This window comes from Narcine bancroftii, chromosome 3 (assembly GCF_036971445.1).
Source record: "Narcine bancroftii isolate sNarBan1 chromosome 3, sNarBan1.hap1, whole genome shotgun sequence".
Lineage (NCBI taxonomy): Eukaryota > Metazoa > Chordata > Chondrichthyes > Torpediniformes > Narcinidae > Narcine > Narcine bancroftii.
Window position 1 is genome coordinate 244,806,592 of NC_091471.1, and position 9,016 is coordinate 244,815,607.

The following is a 9,016-nucleotide window of genomic DNA, read 5'->3' on the forward strand; positions in this document are numbered from 1 at the left end:
GTCGTGACAGTCGCTGTTGAGAGTCCTGGTTCATTCAATCATCCTCTCCCAATAAAGTCAACCTGCATTACTTCTTGTTTCTCAATCCCATCTCTGAGCGCTGTAATTTAGCTACCTTCTGGGAAAGAAATCTCTGCAGTTAAGGGGAATAGGTCTTTGAAAAGTTTAATGGTATTGCCAGTGGGTTTTCCACTCTATTTAGCACTGAGACACTCATTGAGGCAGGATCTAAATTTCCCACAATTATCCAAAAAATGCATTCTCACTGCAGTAAAATCTCTGGTATTCAGCACCTATGGAGATTGGTAGATTCCGGAGAAGTGGATCTTCCAGTTTCTTGAGACCAAGGGTTGACAAACTAATGGCAAGAAACGCCAATTTTAAATTTACCGATTTATTTTCCACAAATTGTTTAGCTGGTTGCTTGAATTCCAGATAGAACCATAGAACACTACAGCACAGAAACGGGCCCACTTCAGCCCTTCTAGTCTGGCTGAACCTTTTTTTTGCCTAGTCCCACTGACCTGCACCCAGTCCATAGCGCTCCATGGCTCTCCCATCCATGTACCTGTCCAAATTTTTCTTAAATGTTAAAAGTGAGTCTGAATTCATCACCTTAGCTGGCAGCTCATTCCAGACTCCCACCTCACTCTGTGTGAAGAAGTTCCCCCTCATGTTCCACCTAAACTTTTTCCCTTGTCCTCTGGTTTATACCTCTCCTACCCTAAGAGGAAAAAGCCGATCTATATTTACTCTTATAATTTTAAATACCTCTATCAAATCTCCCCTCATTCTTCTGCACTTCAGAGAATAAAGTCCTAACCTTTTTAACCCTTCCCTGTAACTCAGTTCCTGAAGTCTCGGTTTTTAAAGTATTTCATGATTCAATCGGCAGATATTCCACCTACCGACCATTAAAGATCCAGCATGGGCAAGGATCTCATTTTTGTCCAAAAACTGTCTTTGTTCTCATTGGGTTGAAGGCAACCGGAGGGTATTAATGACAATCTCTTTCAGCCACACTGAGGATTCCCTGCTGCAGGGATTTGTAAAAATGTGGCCTGTGAAATCGAATCCTGAGAGTTCAAAGTTCACTTGTAATTTTCCATGCGACTCATTGAGATGGTTAAGTGGAATATTTAAGGTCAGTGTTGTTGGTTTTTTGGGGCCTTTTATTTACTGCGGAGTTATTAAACCAAAGATAAACCTTGTGTTGGCACCAGTATCTATCATAACAATCCGTCTATTTATCCAGAGTGCATTAAGCCATAATGGTCCCAGCTCTTAAAAGCTTGACATTGTTTATCATTGCTGAATAACATAGAACAGTGAATACAGAGTGAAACCCAGAAAATAGCCATTTTCTGTTTGAAAGAAATCTATAAATTTTAAAGATTTTTCAAACATACCTTAATGTGCCTGCAGGTCCTAGTTCCGCTGGTAGAAGGAATCATAATATGAATATTATAAATGTGCAGGGATCAGTGACAAAAGCTGTGGCACTGCAAACAAAACTGCCAAGTCACAGCTCCAGGGACCTACCGTTCACCCTTTGCCCTTTCTCTCCATGACCGCGGGTGCCTTGCTTCCCGTATCCCACAGAAGAACAGGATCAAACTTTATCTTATTCTTTGGCTTGGCTTCGCGGACAAAGATTTATGGAAGGGGTAAAAAGTCCACGTCAGCTGCAGGCTCGTTTGTGGCTGACAAGTCCGATGCAGGACAGGCAGACACGGTTGCAGCGGCTGCAGGGGAAAATTGGTTGGTTGGGGTTGGGTGTTGGGTTTTTCCTCCTTTGCCTTTTGTCAGTGAGGTGGGCTCTGCGGTCTTCTTCAAAGGAGGTTGCTGCCCGCCAAACTGTGAGGCGCCAAGATGCACGGTTTGAGGTGATATCAGCCCACTGGCGGTGGTCAATGTGGCAGGCACCAAGAGATTTCTTTAGGCAGTCCTTGTACCTTTTCTTTGGTGCACCTCTGTCATGGTGGCCAGTGGAGAGCTCGCCATATAACACGATCTTGGGAAGGCGATGGTCCTCCATTCTGGAGACATGACCCACCCAGCGCATCTGGATCTTAAGCAGCGTCGACCTCTGCCATCTCGAGTACTTCGACGTTAGGGATGAAAGCGCTCCAATGGATGTTGAGGATGGAGCGGAGACAACGCTGGTGGAAGCATTCTAGGAGCCGTAGGTGATGCCGGTAGAGGACCCATGATTCGGAGCCGAACAGGAGTGTGGGTATGACAACGGCTCTGTATACGCTTATCTTTGTGAGGTTTTTCAGTTGGTTGTTTTTCCAGACTCTTTTGTGTAGTCTTCCAAAGGCGCTATTTGCCTTGGCGAGTCTGTTGTCTATCTCATTGTCGATCCTTGCATCTGATGAAATGGTGCAGCCGAGATAGGATTACTTAATCTAATTTAATCCCCTTCTAATTCTAAGCGCACGTGTCTGCAATGTGTGAGTCAGTTTAGAAAAGTTCTTTAATTCACAGTTCAATCTCACTCCTCCAAGTTTGCTGGTTGCAGGCAATTCTTATACTGTGGCCAGAATTTAACATTTATGAAGTTCACCAGGCTTTGGTGCTTGAAAGGTAAATAGTTACTGCTCTGGAAGGTTCCTGTTGATTTTCAGAGAGAGATTTGTTGTTCACTGGACACAAACTGATCCACGTCAGTGTCTTGCCGAAGAAACTTGCCGGTTCAGGGTTTTCTAGATGATAACCTCTTTCTTTCTAGTCACCACAGAGTTCCTTTTTGGTTCCCTTATTTCAAGTGAAACATTAGGCAGCCAGTCCTCTCCTCTTGTATGGACCACAAGGGCTTTGACCAGGCTGAACTAAGAACTCACAACCCATCTTCCAAATGGGGTTTTTTCCACAAGCTTGCCAGCTCGTCCTGTTCCAGTCCCAGTGGCTGCTGCTGAACTGTTGAACTGTAGAACTCTCTCTTTCTCTCTCTCTCTTTCAGAGAAAAACCTGTTTTACTCTCTCAGCTTGCAAAACCACCTGACCCTCTTTGAACAGCAAACTGCACTCCAGACAGCCTGTGGCTCCCAACCTAATCCTCCAATCTCTTTCATTTGTTGCTTTTCAAAACAACAATCCATTAGTGAAGTCCCTTGGAAACTCTTCAAAGTTTTTGCAAAGGCACTCAGTTTGGAAGTGTTTGTATGTGACCTAAACTAAAAATTTATCTCCTTTAAAACGTATCTATATGCAATATAAAATACAACATAATCTGTCACATCAGAGGGAATTAATTTAAAAGCAGGGAGATTCTTTTGCAAATCCAAGGCTGCCCAAGACTCTCAAATTTACAAAACAATATTAATTTATTTGTTTATATGAATACTTATCCTGCATAGGTACTGTTTGTCCATATATGTGTTGTGCCTTGTTGTGTGTCTGCGTGTATTGCACCAAGGACCGGAGAATGCTGTTTCGTCAGGTTGTACTTGTGCAAGCAGAAGACAATATACTTGACTTGAAATGTACAGGGTGCTGGTTGTACCTGCAGTCCTGAATGCAGTTCTGGCCTCCTTGCTTGAGAAAGGAAAGACTGATTTGGGAGGTGGTGCAGAGGTGGTTCCCCAGGTGAGTTCTGGAGCTGAGGCGGTTAGTTTATGAGCAGAGATTAGGTCACCTGGGAATATGTTCACTGGACTTTGGAAGAATTTGAGATGTTATAGAAACATAAAATTCTGAATGAATAGAGAAGCAGGAAAGTTGCTCCCACCGGTAGCTGAGAGGGTGCTGTATTTGGGTTAAAGAGTGATTGTAGTAAAAACACAGAAATGCTAGAGGATCTCAGCAGGTCTCATGGCATCCACAGGAGGTAAAGATATATTACTGATGTTTCAGGCCTGAGCCCTTCTTAAAGGTATAAGCACAGAACAGAAAGGCCTCTGAATAATGACTAAACACTGGGAGGGGGAGGAGTCCAGACCAACAAAAGGTGTTAATTGGATAAGATAAGAGGAGAGGTGAGAATTAATTTTTGGCTCCATGAAGGAAAAGAGAGAGAGAGAGAAAGTGCTGAGGGAAAGGCGACAGGGGAACGAAGAAGGGGGGTGGTTTAATGAAAACTGGAGGTCAATGTTCATGCCATCCGGCTAGAGTGTGCCCGGGCGAAAGATGAGGTGTTATTCCTCCAGTTTACATGTGGTCTCAGTCTGTCAGTACACGAGATCATGAACAGACAAGTTAGCAAAGGAAATGGGGTGGGAAATAGCTGGGAGATCCACGCTATTGCGGCGGAAAGAGCCGAGGTGCAATCTCTTGGTCTGTGCCCGGTCTCTTCGGTGTTTTGTTTGCTGCATTTTGAAAGGCCACAGCATTAACCTTGCCCACGGACTCATTCCATTCCCTGCAGCCTTGTTCCCAGAACCGCAACAACCTGCTCCTTTTTTTCCCCCTCACCATCTGCCCTTCAGCTCTGAGTCGCCTCCAGGTGCAGCCAGTGTACAGAAGGGCTCAGACGCACCCTAAAGCACATGCTGTGGTTTTCATTGCTGATGGTGTTTTCATAGTTCTGGTGTTTTAGCGACAATATTGTAGTCATTAGTATTGGTGAACCAACTTTTTTGAGAATGAGGTTGTAATTTAAAGAGGTTTAGCACATCAAATGACTCAAAGACTTGTTCACTCAAACCAAGGCTTTTATTAACAAAAGACAGGACTGGAGCGTAGTACATCGCGGTCGACCAGACCAGACTGACCTGGGTCTGGTTGGAGCAGCCCTTTATGACCTGCAGGAGGCGTGGCTACGGCTCTCAACCAATCACTACCTCTATATGTAAATATATACATTAGTGATAGTATTGGTGTAATTTTAATTTTTCTAGCTGTTTGCCGATACATTCAGAGATCAACGGGAATTACGATTTACAAGTAACATTAGTACAAGAAAGATTTACTAAGGATTCTGTATGGTCTGGTATGGGAAGGGGTGGGGGAGAGTTATCGCACTGGGTGGGACACCAATCACTGTGGACAGTGTACACGAAGCCAGACCATTCTCATCCTGCTCCCATAGATCCATTAATTCTTTCATCTTTCCAGTTTGCAAGTACAAACACAAAAGTGCACGGTGGAAATGAGGACAATCATGATGAGTAATAAACTCTTGTTGCGGCATTTGTTCTGCACTGATAAGAACTACCTTCTACTTGAAGTAGGACTGATTACAGCTTGAAATTTGGCCTGCTCAGATAACATTGGGAGTCTCAAATCAGGTTAGCTACAACTCCTTGTATGTTCTTTGAATGTGTGCTGCACCAAGTATCATTCATTACGGAGACATAAAAGACGTGCTTTCAGCAGGTCTCTTAAAATTATCAGGCAATATGTTTCATGTTTTGCAGAATTATAGCCCTAATCCATCATTTCAGCATCTTCCTTGCTGCTGTTCCTTGATTTTAAGAACCTTCCGTTCCTGATTTGGGTTCAGCTGAGCGCTGGGTGAAACACGGAAGTCTGCAGATGCTGCCATTGTAGTAGAAACGCAGCAATATACTGGAGGAACCCAGCAGATCTTGTGGATAAGGATATATTGCCGATGTTTCGGGCCTGAGCCCTTCTGCGCGGAATAAGCCAAGAATGACATAGGAAACCTCAGAATAGAGGCAGTGCTGGCCCAGACCAACAAAAGAAGTTAATTGGATATGATCAGGGGAGAATTGATTTTGGCTCCGTGAAAGGAGACAGAGTGAAAAGGGAGAGAGAGATAGAACTTGGGTAAGAAGTGTGGGGGTGGGGGGGGTTAACGAAAGCTTAAGAAGCCAATATTAATGCCATTCGGTTGGAAGATGAGGTGGTGTTCCTACAATTTGCGAGTGCATGAGACCATGTCACCAAGGGAATGGGATGGGAAACTGAAATGTGTGACCACTGGCTGAGTCGATCCGTTGGACAGCTCAGCGTAAAAAAAACAGGACCACTGGTGACACCCCCACCCACCCATTCAGACGAGGTGACCCTACTCGACTGTGACTGACTTATCCCTATCAGCTGCTCCCTGCCCAGGGGCATCACTGAATTTTTGGGGGGGTTGGGGAGTGTACCGTCCAAGTCTGCCGATAGTTCCAACCATCACACAAACCAACCCTCCTCCCTCCTCTCTATTGACTCCTTCTATACTTCCTGCTGCCTGGACTCACTCCACCCAACCCCATCCCCAGGCCGCATTCTCTTCTCCCCAACCCCCTTTGTCGGAAAGAAGAAGTGATTAATACAACTCTTCTTGCAGTACCATTGATTCAGGGCCGAATCGGTTGCCGTCTGCAGAGATTCTGTACGTTCTGCCCATGGCCCGCAGGGGTTTGCTCCCATCCTCCAAAATGTATGGCATTTTTAGATTAATTGGATGTCATTGGGGAGATCAGATGGAGAAGGTGACCAAATTTAAGTATTGGGAATCACTATCTCAGAGGATCTTTCCTGGACCCAACCACACTAATAGCATCGTGAGAAAGTCCCTCTACTTCCTCAGGAGTTTGCAGACACCAGAAACCCTGGCAGATTTCTATCGATGTGTGGCAGAAAGTGTGCTGACCGGCTCCATCACGGTCTGGTCTGGGGACACCAATACCCCTGAGCGTAAAGCCCTTCAAAAGGTAATGAACACAGCCCAGGACATCACGGGTAAAACCATACCCACCATCGAGAACAGGCCTTCGGAGGGCAGCAGCGATCATCAAAGATCCACACCACCCAGCACACTCTGTTCTCGCTGCTGCCTGAAGGAAAGAGGTATCGATGCCACAAGACTCACACCACCAGGTTCAGGAACAGCTGCTCCCCCTTTACCTTCAGGCTCCTCAACAACAAACTCACTCAGGGACTCATTTAAGGACTCGTACTTTTGCACTTTATTTTTTTTTTAATTCTCTGTGTTGCTTATATTCATTATCTGTTTAAAGCTCTTTATCATTTTATATGTGTAGGCTGGGTACAGTTTTTTTTTCACTACCAATTAGTGGTAATTCTGCTGTGCCCACAGGAAAAAGAATCTCAAGGTTATATGTGATGCCAAGTATGTACTCGGACAATCGAATTAGGTGGCCTGGGTTTCACTGGCCAGAAATGGCTTCTATTGTATTGTAGATAAATTTAAATTTTAAAAATGAGCACACACATCACCATTTTCAAGGACATTTCTTTCCCACTTTTATCAGATTCACATGAATGAACCGCACATATAAAATTATGCTGCCTTTGCTCCACACCAACTGATTTCTCTCTCTCTGTAATTGTACACATCCAGGGAGACTTAAGGATGACCTATCCCTGTGAAAAATGAACAGGAGCGAGGAGGCAAAGAGGCGGCAGTTAGCGGGAATGTGCTGAAGTTGGTGGAAGTGTCAGCAGATATTGTGTCAAACGAGGAGGCTGATGGGAAAAATGAAGACTGGAGGGATTCTACCCTTGTTCTGCCCGGGCGAAGGTGGGAGAAGGGTGGAAGGTTGAGGAAGTTTAGCGTGGCGTAGCAGTTAGCGCAACACTGTTGCGGCACCTGTAAGGAGTTTGTACTTTCTCCCCGTGTCTGTATGGGTTTCCTCCGGAGGCTCTGGTTTACTCCCACCCTTCAAAACATACCAGGGTGTAATTGGGCGACACAGGCTCATCGGCCAAGAGGGCCTGTTACTGTGCTGAATATTTAAAATTAAAAATGTTAAAAATTAAAAGAGGTCTGGGCTCTATCAATAACATATTTATTCAAGAAGGAGGACATTTCAGATGTCCTGGGGTGGAATGGCTTATTCTGAGAACAGATGCAGCAGAGGATGGGGAATTGGAATCGCTCCCTTACAAGAGACAGGGTTGGGAAGTCATAAGATCAAGGCAGCTGAGAGTCAATAAGATTGTAGTAGATGTCCGAGGATAGCTTGTCCTCCGAGATGGAGACAGGTCAAAGGGGAGAGAGGGGTCAGATGAAGTCCAGGTAAATTTACAAGGCTGGAAAGATATAAACAAAATAGAGAGTGCAGAGAAGGTTCACAAGAATGTTGACAGGATTTCAGGGTCTGAGTTACAGGGAAAGGTTGTGCAGACTGGGGCTTTTTTCTCTGGAGCGTAGAAGATTGAGAGGGGACTTGATAGAGGTGTTTAAGATTTTAAAAGGGACAGACAGAGTAAATGTGGATAGGCTTTTTCAATTAAGAAAGGGGAGATTCAAACTAGAGGACATGGTTTAAGATTGAAGGGGGAAAATTATAAGGGGAACATGAGGGGAAATTTCTTTACGCAGAGGGTGGTGGGGATGTGGAATGAGCTTCCGGCAGACGTGGTCGAGGCGGGATCATTGGTTACATTTAAGGAAAGACTGGATTGTTACATGGATAGGAGAGGACTGGAGGGGTATGGACCGGGTGCTGGTCAGTGGGACTAGGAGGGTGGGGATTTGCTACGGCATGGACTAGTAAGGCCGAACTGGCCTGTTCTGTGCTGTAAGTGGTTATATGGTTATATGGTTATATGGGTGGAAGTGCATGGTGAAGTGCTCAACTTCTGATACGGGTACAGGACATAGCAGTCAATGAAGAGGATGAAGAGTAGGGGAGAGCTACTCAAGTAGGACTGGAATGGGAATTGTTCCAAAGCTGACAAGAAAGCTGGAGTGTTCTACACCCTGGATCAGGTCGCGGGGGTTGGGACAAAGCATCACTACCTGCAACTCCACTCAGTTGACCCTTTCAATTTTAAACTTGCCTCCTCCAACTCAAAAAAAAAACGCGGTGTGAATTCACATGGAACTCTGCTCCACTGGCACTGTCCCCACTCATTTTAGAAGTCTGCAGACTTGTGAGGGACAGTCAACTCTTCAGGCAACTCATGGAGACTGACAGCAGGGGATCTGGCCCTTCAGCCCATCAAGCTTGTGCTGACCATGGAAGACTTCTCCTACACTAATCTCAATTTTAATTCTCCCCTCCCTCCATCTTCCCACCCCCACACCACCCCTCTCAGATACTACCACTCCCCTATACGCTCAGGAGAATTACAGAGAAGGCAATTGGGA

General features: G+C 45.2%; 1 long non-coding RNA gene across 1 annotated transcript in view; it reads left to right on the forward strand.

Annotated features, from left to right (window-relative positions):
* The window catches only part of LOC138756439 (uncharacterized), a 79,212-nt gene extending 71,530 nt beyond the window's left edge, over positions 1–7,682 (forward strand). Inside the window, exon 3 of the long non-coding RNA XR_011353071.1 lies at positions 7,262–7,682. This is a non-coding gene — a long non-coding RNA (uncharacterized lncRNA). The remainder of the gene's footprint in view (positions 1–7,261) is intronic.
* Positions 7,683–9,016: the final 1,334 nt, after the last annotated feature.